Raw genomic sequence first — 12,288 nt, forward strand, 5'->3', positions numbered from 1 at the left:
TCAAGAGTGCTGGAGGCCAGTGATCTAAATCTGCTGGGAATGAGGAATATTCTACATTAAAGACTGGTACAGAGAACAAGGCAAATATTTAGGAAACACCCCTTCCTATTTGAGTGGAATAGAATGAGCTGCAGGCACTCAGATGTTGCCTTTAAGGGTAAAGCTGTTGTTTGACTCTGGGGATGACTCACCTCATTAGCACGAAAGGGGTGCAGAGGTCAGACCTTCCAGATCAGTAGTTAGAGTGGGCAGGGATTGGCCTTGGAGGCGGTGGACTGGGGTGAAAAATACATGTGCAAGGCTTCAGAGGACCTAGGTTCCAGTCCCAGGCCTGTTACTAGTTGTTCTAGTTGTGTCATCTTGGTCAAGTTATTTCTCTGTTTGAACTTCAGTTTCCTCCTTTGTAAAATGAGAGGGCTGGACTATATACTTTCCAGCTCTAACACTGTTTTCCAGAGAATATTATTCAATGCTTTCCACTATGGTTCTCAACCCAAGGTGATTTTGGACCCCTCCAGGAGCCGTTTGGCAATGCCACAACTGGTTGTCACAACATTTGAAAGGTGCTACTGGCATCTGATGAGTATAAGCCAAAGATGCTATGAAACACCCTAAAATATGCAGGATGACCTCCTTTACCACAAGGAATTATCCAGTACCAGATGTTAATAATAAAGAGGTTGAAAAACACTAACAAAGAAAAATATAAGGATGAATTTATTTTAGCCAATTACAGTCATGTTGGAAGATCTGGATTTTTAAAAGAATTCAAAAATTTGGACTTCTTAGTGTAAAAATATCCCAAATTTAAAATACACTAACATCAATTTCTTTTTTTTAATAAACACTTCAGGAGCCAAATAAAATAGGGCTTCAAGATAAATCCTGTCTGCAGGCTGTCAATTTTTGAAATCTAATTTAGCCACATACTATCTAATTAGTACATTTTAGCTGAAAGTGTGAATTCCTTTATCTGCATCTGGTTATCTGAGCCAGAGCTAAGCAGGTCAAGGTCAATCTATGTTGTGCTCACACATGTGTACAGCATGGTGGGAAAAGCATTAAATGAAACATCCAGAGATGCTACTGCTCACCATCTGGGTAGCCTTGGGAGAGGACTCATTAAATTTTCTGAATAACAAGGTCTCCATGGGGTATCGATATCCGCCTTCTTTAGATTGTCACAGAATAACAGTGTCTTGGAGCAGGGAAGAGCTTCAGCATTCATCTAATATACAGCTGTACCCAGGGAAGTGAAGAGACTTTTCCCAGGAACTCAGGTAGGAGTAAGAGCTCGGCTTAGAAGCCAGGTGTCTTATCTCCATGTCCCAAGCTCTCTGAAGGGAGGAAGGTGCAGGGGGCGGGGATGGGGGGATAATGCCAGATGTGGTCCACCAACAGTTGGGCATCCCGATGTGTCTGAGTAGCACCAGATGTGATCTGAGAATTAAATGGGAAAGCATGTGAAAGTGCTCTGGAGCCTGTAAATGGTTACCCCGTCTCCCAAATGTAAGGTTGGTGTTAGTATTAATTTGTCTCTGATGTGCGACCACAGTCAGCTCTCGCCAACAGCAGTGTGAATGCCCAATATTGGTCACAAGGAGGGCTGGGCCAGAGCATGCGGCTGGCTCAGTACAGGCGCTTTACTCCTAGAAAAACTGCATAAAAGCAGACTAGTAACATTACTGAGGCTGCTGAAAGGCAGTGGTGTTACAATGCCGGAAGGACAGAAAGTGAGGCTGCCATTATTTATTAACGTGAAGTAATGGCACTAAAAGATCAACCTCCAGGGCACCCTTGGTTGCAGACACCAAAACTCAACATTCCCACCACCTCTTCTCGAAGCACCTCCCTTGCTTTCCACCATGAGACTTCGGTTCCCTTTCCTCCGCCTACTGCATGTTTTGCCCCATTCTCTCTCCTGTAAGGGCCTTCATCTCTCATGACAAGAGTGGAAGGCTCTCTTTGAGATTTTACCTGAATGAAGTGTGTGTGGGCTTGAGTCCACAATTTTGCCGTATGGCCGACTTGCTTCTCAAGTCAGACCATGTCTGCTATGGTGCCAGCAAAGCCAGCTCCCTCTACCGACTTTAAGTTCGTACAATCAGTTCTATCTTTGTTTAGTGTGTTGATGGTGGTTACTGTAGAGAGGCCTGAGTTTGGCAGCTACTTTCATTTTTTTTTCTTCGTTATCTGTGCTCATTTAGTGCCAAAATTTCTCCTGAGTCCATGTGAGCATTACAACCAGTTGTGCTGCCTGTGTAATGGGGGAGTCAGGAGAGGCAGATGCTGTAGGGTTGCCATGGTGGGCTGGACCAGCAGGTTTTACATTTTTTAGTGTTAACGACAGAGTTTTCAGTTACTTACAGGATGTAATTATAAATACTTATTTGCAACAGAACCAACTTGATGTGCTTATTTTTCCATTAATAGAACACTGCACTTTGAAATGCATGTACCACCCTTTCCTTGAAGCTCAGCTGAAATCTTACCTCCACATTAGGCTCACCAGTCCATATCTTTCTCCTTTAATGTCCCCTAGTTCTTGTATCTGTACCACTCACGGGGACTCACAGCCTGTTATAGTTCTCTATCCTTTCATGTGATATCACAAGCTCCTTTAACAAGATTTTCCCATCTCAGTCTTCTTTAACCTAAAATAAATTACTAACTGCAAAATAATACTTCTTGTATTTTTAAATTCCTATTGTTTTAGTTTAGTGTCCTCTGTTTATTAGATGCCTCATAAATGTTCATTGCTAATGGAGTCTATGAGGGTTAGAGGCCTAATAAAAGTTATCTCTTTTCCCTGTTAGAGCAACAAACATTTTAAAAAATAAGACATAGGCATAGCAGAAATAAAAGCTCAATTAATAAAGATTAAGTTGGAAGACAGGTCAATATGAGAGGCAACTGAGTCTCTTCCTGCTGAATCAGGTGGTGGTGGTGCTGGGCCAGGGAAATCTCCCACAGTGGGGAGGAGTCTGCCTCCAGTGAGTAGTGGAGAATGAGGCACCATATTGGCAGTTCACTCTTATAGGACGAAGGACAGTAACTAATCTTAATTATATTCATCTCAAATTGGGCAATCTGAAAATTAGTCTAGCTGCACTGAGGAAGAATGGGTAAAGGTGCAGATAGAATCCAGGAGCTATACCAAGTTCCGTCCTTTTGGAAGGCTAAAGTGAGGAAGAATTGCTCCTCCTGAACAATCATTTCTAAATGATGGTGACATTCAAAATCTGCCCAGATCTCAATATAACCTTCTGATTTTACCTATCCCTCATGGAAAAATAAAAGCAAAGAAGAATGATTTTATAACATCATGAAATGCTCAAATTATTAAGGATTAAGATGCTAACAATTCAGTCTTATGAACTAGACCAAATCAGGTCTATACATGACTGTATAAGCATAACGTACCTACAATGCACCTTTATCTATCCAGACACTTCAGAGAACATGGAGGAAAATTAGATTAGTTAGGAAGTTTGTCCACCCACAGAGACTGGTGAAAAGAATGATGTCAATCTGAAAACTTATTTAGGTCAATTCAGGGAATAAATTCAAAGCTGCTCCCAGAACTTTTTGAGGCAAAGGGAGCAGCATTTTAAGGTTTATAGCTTAGTACTTTGTTATTCTTAATAGTCCCAGTAATAAGCTTAGACTTTGGAAAATGTCATGATGGGAGGATGAGTCCAGAAATGATCACTCTTGTGGACAAAGAGTGGAATTCCCCATGGAGTTTTTATTGGAATAAAGGGTAGAGGAATAATGAGAGACATGGTATCTTGAAGAGAAAAGGAGAACTTGGGGCAAGAAATAAGGTTAGGCACTGGGATGGCTATAGGTCACTGCTTGGAAAAACATAACTTTGTGGATTTATATTTTTATTATTACTATGGAAATATTAAATGAAGAGTCAATATTTCCCCCACAATATATCATAATTTTTGTTTCTCCTAGTGTTTAAGACTAGCTGGCTACATATTTATTACTTTGTGAGATAGCAGTAAAGACAGTAATAACAGCTATCAATGAAAGTGAGGCCCATTCCATGTTCAGCCACCATTTCCCTGTTCTAAGTAAGCTTTCAAAGAGATGGCAGTGCTGCACCAAGAAGAGCCAAGGGGACTGTACAACTTAGGTGAGTCCTCCCTCAGGCAACCAGATAGGATCATAGAAGAATCTTCCTATTATATCTGCATAATTTTTATAAAAAGATAGTGATCATCTTCCAAGTAAGGGACATATTGCAGGGCTGCTTCCCTTCCTAACTGGTTTCTATGAATAATCTACAGAGTTGTGCAACACACAGATGACACATGGAAATCGGAATTATGAATTTTTTTATGTTTCCCACATTGGTTTTTGCTAGTAAATTGTCTCCAAATGGCTTGGAAAGGAATATTGTTTAATAATGCCTTCAACCAAGAAGAGCTACCTGAAAGCATCTGCACTGATATTCAGTAGATCCTATTCCTGTGATTCCCCCATCATGCCACTCAGGGAGGATGAGCCAGTGAGAGTTTTCTTCCTAAGAACACCCCTCTGGGTTTAAGAGTTTACAGTGCTGGGGCTGAAAAGGTAGAGGAATAAAATATAAAAAGAAATCTGGAGCATCCTAAAAGTCACTGTAATTAAGACACACAGCAGTTTGTGATTATTCTGAAGGAAAACAACATGGAAAGAGAGGCATAAAAATACTAATGTGGTTACCCAAGGCCCTGCTACATTAATTCAAATTGACTTGGGCAGATACGAAATCCTCAGATGCACTGAAAACTAGTTGGAAGGCTTAAAACAAAAGAAAATGCAATATAATTAGGTGGAAAAAACATTGGATTTGGAGTCACCAGCACATGGTTGGTTCTACCATTGACTAACCGATTGACCTTTGGCAATTCATGGAACTTCTCTGTGACTCAAAGTTTTAAACATGAAAACAGGATTCTATTACTTAACCTTGGGTTAAAAGAATGTGTGCAAAGGTTATTTTCTATTTTCAAATGCTGTTCCCCTCCACACCCCTTTACTGGTCTTGGCTTCTTTTCCTTCTACACAGTGACTGACAGCCCCCTGGCTGATCTCTCCACCAGGCACCTGCTTCATTTTCCTTTTGATGTTTAACTTCTTCCTTAGTACAAAACTCTTAATTTATAATTTTTTTCTTTCCTAAAACCAGCATTGAGCATCATATTTCATTTTATTTTTTTATTTTTTAACTATAAAATAAGTATTTTATATGAGTGATTTTTTTCTTTAACATTTTTAGTTATCTTAATTTAAGATTATATTTATAGGGTATAGTGTAAAGTTATGATATATACTCACATCATGGAATAATTAAGTCAAACTAATTAACAAAACTCTTTTAATAATTTGAAATATATAATGAATTATTATTTATTATAGTCCCATTCTGTGCAACAAGCCACTGAAGCCTATTCCTAGGAACTGAAATTTTGTAGCATTTGATCAACATCTCACCTTTTCCCACCTCTCCCTCACCTCTAGAAACTACCATTCTACTCTGTACTCCTTCTACTTAACATTTTAAAATTAAGTTATTTATATATTAGTGTTTCTTCAAGTTACACTTCAAATAAGAACAAAAGTTCTCCTTTCATTGCCTCTGATACCATTGCATCTTCTTGGCTTCCACTGTTATCTAAATTTATTATACTGTTCAGTTTGATGTAGATGAAGTAGTCAAATTAAGAGGGGCTTGTTGAAGTATTCTTTTGAGAAAAGTCAGAGTCACTTCTGTGATGGCTTAGAGAGATTACCCCACTGGTAATAATGTTTATATTTATGATCAAGCTGAAGTTCTTTGTCAAACTTCACTGTGTATTATATTAGAATCATCTGTAAAGTAAGTTAAAACTGGAGTATTCTGATGTCTTCTTCAAAAGTTTTTTATCTGGAAGGTAAGGTAAAAGAACAGGAATCTCCACTTTAAACCAGCAGGCTAGTAATTCTAACATAAGAGTGATCCATAGTCTATACTTCCAGAAACTTTGTTGGAGGTTAGTTAGGCAATTCAAAAATTAATCTGGTGCTTTGAATCCTTGTGATTTTAAAAGAAATATTTCATCAAAAAGAATATTAGCAAAAAAATTTTTATGTTAAAAATGCAATCCTGTGTGGGGAGCATAGCCTTGAATGTGTTCACTTGATGTGTGTGTCTTTGGAAGTTAACTAGTCTTATTTGCCTAAAGTATAACAAATCATCATCAGCCACTCAGAGAGATGTTTTTATGAATGACATTATATGTATTAAAAACAAATGAACAAAAAAAACCTAATCAAGAAAAGTAGAATAGAAACATTACCTCTGTGGTTATGATAATTTTAAAAACTAGGTTATTCAACTAAATGAAGAAAAGCTAAGAACAGATTCCACAAATTCCTTTTCCATGTATTAATGTTTTCACTCAGATGAAGCATGAAGGATGTACTTGTCAACACCCAGTGGTATACTTAGACCAGCAGGTAAGGTGCAACCATGAAACAGCACAGGTGGTTGAAAAGCAATTATCTGGAATCAAAAGTAATGTGATAAAATGGGTATTTGATTTAGCACAAAGCACTGCTACTAAATAAATACAATGTAATAGGAAAAACATTTTTCAATGGCAGTTTTAGACAATCCTGAACCATTCTTCAAAAGAAAACTATTTGTTACAAACTGGCTGCAAATTATTCCTATTGTCTGGAAACCATTTTTTATCTTGTGTAAGATGGTGTCAGATGGACTACAATTATAAGTTGCAAATATACTGTCTTCACTTTAGAATTTAATGAGACAAACAGAGTGCCTTATATCTTTTTCTCCACTCCCACCCCCTGCCTCCTTTTTTTTTGTGGTGCTGGGGATTACACATAGGCCTTGTACATGCTAGGCAAGAACTCTACCATTTGAGCTATATTCACCAGCCCTCTCCCCTACTTCTTCATACATTTATAACATTTACACAGATGGAATGCCTAATAATGTGTAACATATACTGTGTGTGTGTGTGTATGCATGTATATCATTTACAAATTAAAAAACTTTTTGCTAAGAGAAAAATTTTTCACTAAAATTTTCTAACAGAGAGTAACTCAACATTAACTTTGGGAGTATTTTCTAGCAACAGGAAGGAAAAAAGACCTATCTTCATCCTCTTCCTCTCCCTTGTGTCTTGGATAGTGCCTGCAAACTGTAGACATCAAATATTCAGTGGTTGAAGTTGATGTGATCTTCTTCAGAACAAGATTTAGGTAGGTTTCAGTGAGTTTCTGAAGGGAGTGGTTACATGAAGAGAACAGATTTCCTCCTAAGTTTTGCTTTTTCCTATTTAGATTATGCCATAGTAATAGAAAACCTCAGGGTCAGAGATTTAACAGAAAGGGGGCTATTTTTCACTTAGTTAAAAACCACTCTTAGTTATAGGAGACCCTTCAAATCAATTATCCTGTATGTGGCAATTTAATGATGCTGTTTTGATCTTGTTTCTCCAGAATCTCATCACAAAGTCTCTTCCACTTTCACTTAGAAGGAGGATATAGCTTTGGGTGGGAAGGTCTTACAACAGTAATTAACTGTTTTGGCATGGGCATGATCTATATCACCTCTGTTATATCCTGTAAGTACTAGCAGCATTAACTGCTGTGGCACAAGGAAATGGAATCCATCCCATGTCCTTGAAGCAGAGAAAAATGGGAAGGAATGAGAATAGGGGATCTCTACTGTACTATTTCAAATGGTTTACAAAGAAATTCATAACAGTGTAATCAACTTCTTTTAAGAGGAGGGAGAAATCATAAAAGATAAATCAATAAACTATTTAATCATAAATGTAATGAACAGGTCTAAGACACTGATTATAAAGGGAATTTCTGTGATTTGAATATATTCTTAAGCCTAACTAAAGTTAACTTTAAAATCAATATGAATTTATTTAAAATAACTTTTAAATACCATGTATTTAATATCTATCTTTTCTTAGTAAGTTTTAGCTGAATATAGAATTTAAATACTAGAACTGTGATGATGGCAGGCCTTATGGAAAGCTTAATCAAATGTTTTGTTCTGAGGCAAATCTTCATTCTGTCACTATACAGTATTCAATTATTGGGAGTTTGATTAAAAGCAGTTTTTCCTTCCTTTGACCATATACATTTTTTCTTGTGGAATTCTTTAAAAAATACTATAATGTAGTGATACCTTAAATTCATGATAAGCCAAAGTTTAAATACACATGGATTGAGCTGATTTTCTGAGGGTTCTTAACCATAGCTTTTCTCCTGGACTTTTTCAACACTGGATCCTGGATGGGTTCTTAAACCTGACACATAAAGCTGACACAAAGAATTTATAACTAACTTGTTAACATAATTTACCATATTTAGTTTCCTCTTCAGTTATAGAGGTGTGATTAAACTCACTGGGTTAGCCATTGGAATTCGCTAGAGATCCTTGCACAAGAAGCAAACATTGTATGAACTTATAAAAATAGAAGCCAAGCTTAATTTTAACCTTTGTGTAAAACAGTCTTTAATCATATAATTAATCTTGTTTGGATGTCATGTAGGATAGTTTGAAATACCATCTGCTGTGGAAAGCTCAAATGTAGTACTTTTGGGATGTGCTGGACTAGGTAAAGTCTGCAATTCCCCTCCAGACCTAGGATTTGATGTGTAGACAGAACGTGCAATTTTGCAATCTGCTGAGCCAGAAGAGGATTTAATATTACATTCAGAACTGTACTCAAATTGTCAAAAAATATTCAATAAAATAACATAGCAAATCAGACTCAGTTAAACTAGCTGGCAAAGGTAGCATGACAAAATTGAGAAATAAAGCATATGGGACATAGTGCTATTTACATGTTTTCAGGGCTTACACCCTGGGTGGCTTGCTATTTACAAGAGAGCCAGTTTCTACCCTCCCCCTATGCTTTAGATTTGATACAAGGCCAAATCCTCAATCTGACTTCATTTGACTGTGGTCTAGTTCAGATTAGTTTTTGTCACCACTCTTCACAACAGACAGGAATTCAGACTGGAGAAGGAGGAAAAGGAGGAAGAGGAAAAGATTAAGGGATTAAGTCCATTGAAGGTAAACATACCTGTGATCAGCTGCCTGAGATAATGACAACAGTGAAACACAGAAGGGTGCAGGAGAGCCAGTGCTCACAAGACAACAATTTTTTAGATAACTGAAGGAAAGAACATCTGAGAATTCTCAAAATATTTGCTGCCACCAGATGGAAAAAATAAAAGGTCATGCAATAAACCACTATTATTATGCACCCTCTCTGAAAATATTTAACAATTCTAAGCTTCTTACTTAGAAGCTAATGGGACATCTGGCTGAAAGAGGACAGACTGTAAATGTTCAAGTAAACTGGTTTAACAGAAAAGAAAACTGTCGACCAGAACCACTGAAGCAATATTAAAAAAGCATTTAAAAAGTCAAAAAAGTAGCATTTCATACGTACTGAAAATATTACAAAAATGAGAATGACAAATTTAAAAGTAAAGATGATGTAAACAGCAAATTTTTTTCTTCATGAATACAGAATACAAACTTTTAACTATGGGCCTAACACCACTGTAATTGTTCTCCATGTATTAACATTCAAACAACTGTAGGAAATAAATTCTAGTGTCTTCTTTGTAAATTGAGGAAACTGAGGTAATGGGGAGTTTATTTATTAAGCTGATAGATGTCAGACTTGAACCCAGGCAGTCTGGCAGAAACTGTAATAAATTATGGAAGAAAAGAACACAAATCTCTTGTTTTGCAATGGGATCAGTACTCAATGTATTTCCAAATTTCTTAATATGTAATGTGACTTCTGATGATATCACTAATGGGCTGTATTAATATGAATTAATTAAGTAAAATCTAAAGAAACAAGCTCTTTTTTTTTTTTTTTAAGCATAGTGTTGTTTTTCATGGTTTGGAACAGAGTGAAATTATTGTATTCAGTCCTTCCTGTTTTCCTCTCTAAAAACATAAGGCCATACTGTTCAATGTGTCATCAAGTTATTGATTTTGGACTGATGTTTTTCCTTAGGAAATGATTAGAGACTGGGAGATTAGAATTCTGGAAGACTCTTTTTCTTTTTGGTACCCGGGATTGAACTCAGGGGCACTCAACGAAAACTGAGCCACATCCCCAGCCCTATTTTTATTTTATTTAGAGACAGGGTCTCACTAAGTTGCCTAGGGCCTCGCCATTGCTGAGGCTGGCTTTGAACTTGCAATCCTCCTGCTTCAGCCTCCTGATCCTCCTACTTCAGCCTCCCATGCTGCTGGGATTATAGGCATGCACCACTGTGCCCAGCTGGAAGACTCTTTATTGTTACCTTCTATTAGTTAATGTAGTAGTAACTGGTTTCTTGACTTTATGGTCTTGCCAGTCCTTCTCTTCATTTAGGTAATGGTAATTTCAAGTCACTGAATTCAAGCAGTATTGATTTGCTTAAGCTTCACAACATAAATCTTTTCCCACCAGGTAAACAATATTAATTAAATGGAGTTTGACTTATAAAAGGAATGATTTTCCCACAATGTTGCCCTGTCAGCATAAACCCTGACACTCCATAAACCAGGGACTTAGTATAGACTTTAGTGATAAGCCACTCAGGATAATCTGGTTGCCAAGAGACTGTGCTTGTGCTGAGAAAGATTACTGGTATCCTTTGGTGGGAGACAGTATTATAAAAGTAAATCCAAACAGAATGTTTTACAGGAAATCACCTGGTACTGCTTCTCTCCAGACAAGGAAACAGGTGAATGTGGCTGGTGAAAGGCAACATTTGTCATCTGAAAAGCATGGTTTTAGCATTAGGCAGGCTTGGGTTGGAAATCAGATTCATATCTTACCAGCACTGATCACTGGTGAGTAACTTAACTTCTAAGCCTTAGCTTTCTCTTCTTAAAAAAAGGTGATACCTACCTCATTGAACTGTTAAAAGCATTAACTAGTTGTAATATCTATAGCAAAATACATGACATAATAGAAGCTCTATTTCTCTCATTTTAATGAAAAGTTACTTCTCAAAAAGTTATATTATTAGAGAGTAAAATAATTTCGAAGACTCCTACACATTATTTTCTAATCACCCAAAATGCACTTTGCAAGTTCAAATCCTTATGTGGGGGTTATTCAATTTCTGCTTCATTTAAAAAGCTAAGATCATTATGATTCTCCAGGATACTCTGAAAAGCAAATCAAGGCTGAATTCATAGTATTTCTTCACACTTGACGAGATCAGTTTTTTATGATCAGAGAAATCCTTTCTTGCTAGTACTAAACTAGAAATGTTCATAGCCCCAAGAACCAAACACAAGAAGAGTCTTTTCAATATGGTCTTTTATTCTTACATATGATAAAATTAAGTGATGTGTCAGCAGCACTGGTTTTTCACCCTTCCACTGGTGAGGTGCCTTTCCTTGAATTCCTCACCTGCTTTTGAACTCGTGACATGCCTATTTTTTAACTAATCTTAACAGGGTAGAAAGAAAGAAATTTGAGAAATTTAAAGATTACAGAAAATCACCTGGTTACTGCTTTTCTCCAGGCAAGGAATCTTTAGACTGGCATTCTCCAATATAGTTGCCACTAGTAATATGTGAGTATATGGTAGTAATGGCCACTTTCCAAGTGTTCAATAGCTAAGGGCTATCAAGTTGGACTTGCCATCATCTCAGAAGTAATCTATTAAGAAACATGACAAATGATTGACAGTGAAATGTGCAACTATAAATTTTCTTTCTCATTGAGCATCCCAACAGTCAGGATTTCTTTATTCTTTAAGTAAGCAAAAATACTTAACAGTACAAAATGTAAATGTAAGATTGAATATCGATTCATATATTTAGCCCATCCCTTGTTTTTACTTCCTTAAATTATATCAGAAGAGTAAAATGGCTTCAACTCTGCGGTTCCATGTTCTACTGGTGATAGTATCAAATTTACGCCAGAGAGAAACACGAAATGGCCACCTGACAGTGACCACAGTTTTGTGGAGGCTTTGTTTCCCAAAGGTTAGCTGGTATAGTCCATCTCTCAAGTATTTCTATTAGTCAGCTAAATATATAAAAAATTAAAATAGCTATGCAAAAAAGGACAGGCTAGAATTGCTACCTAAGTCAGGGGGTTTTAGTGAATGAAATAGCTCTTTTCTATCCTGCTTTTCCTATTTGAGATCTCTTGGATTTTATAACTTCCCTTACAATCCCACCTCCATTTCATTTACACTTTATATGTTGGATTTTGTAACTTCCCT

The sequence above is a fragment of the Ictidomys tridecemlineatus genome, chromosome 6 (assembly GCF_052094955.1).
Source record: "Ictidomys tridecemlineatus isolate mIctTri1 chromosome 6, mIctTri1.hap1, whole genome shotgun sequence".
Classification (NCBI taxonomy): domain Eukaryota; kingdom Metazoa; phylum Chordata; class Mammalia; order Rodentia; family Sciuridae; genus Ictidomys; species Ictidomys tridecemlineatus.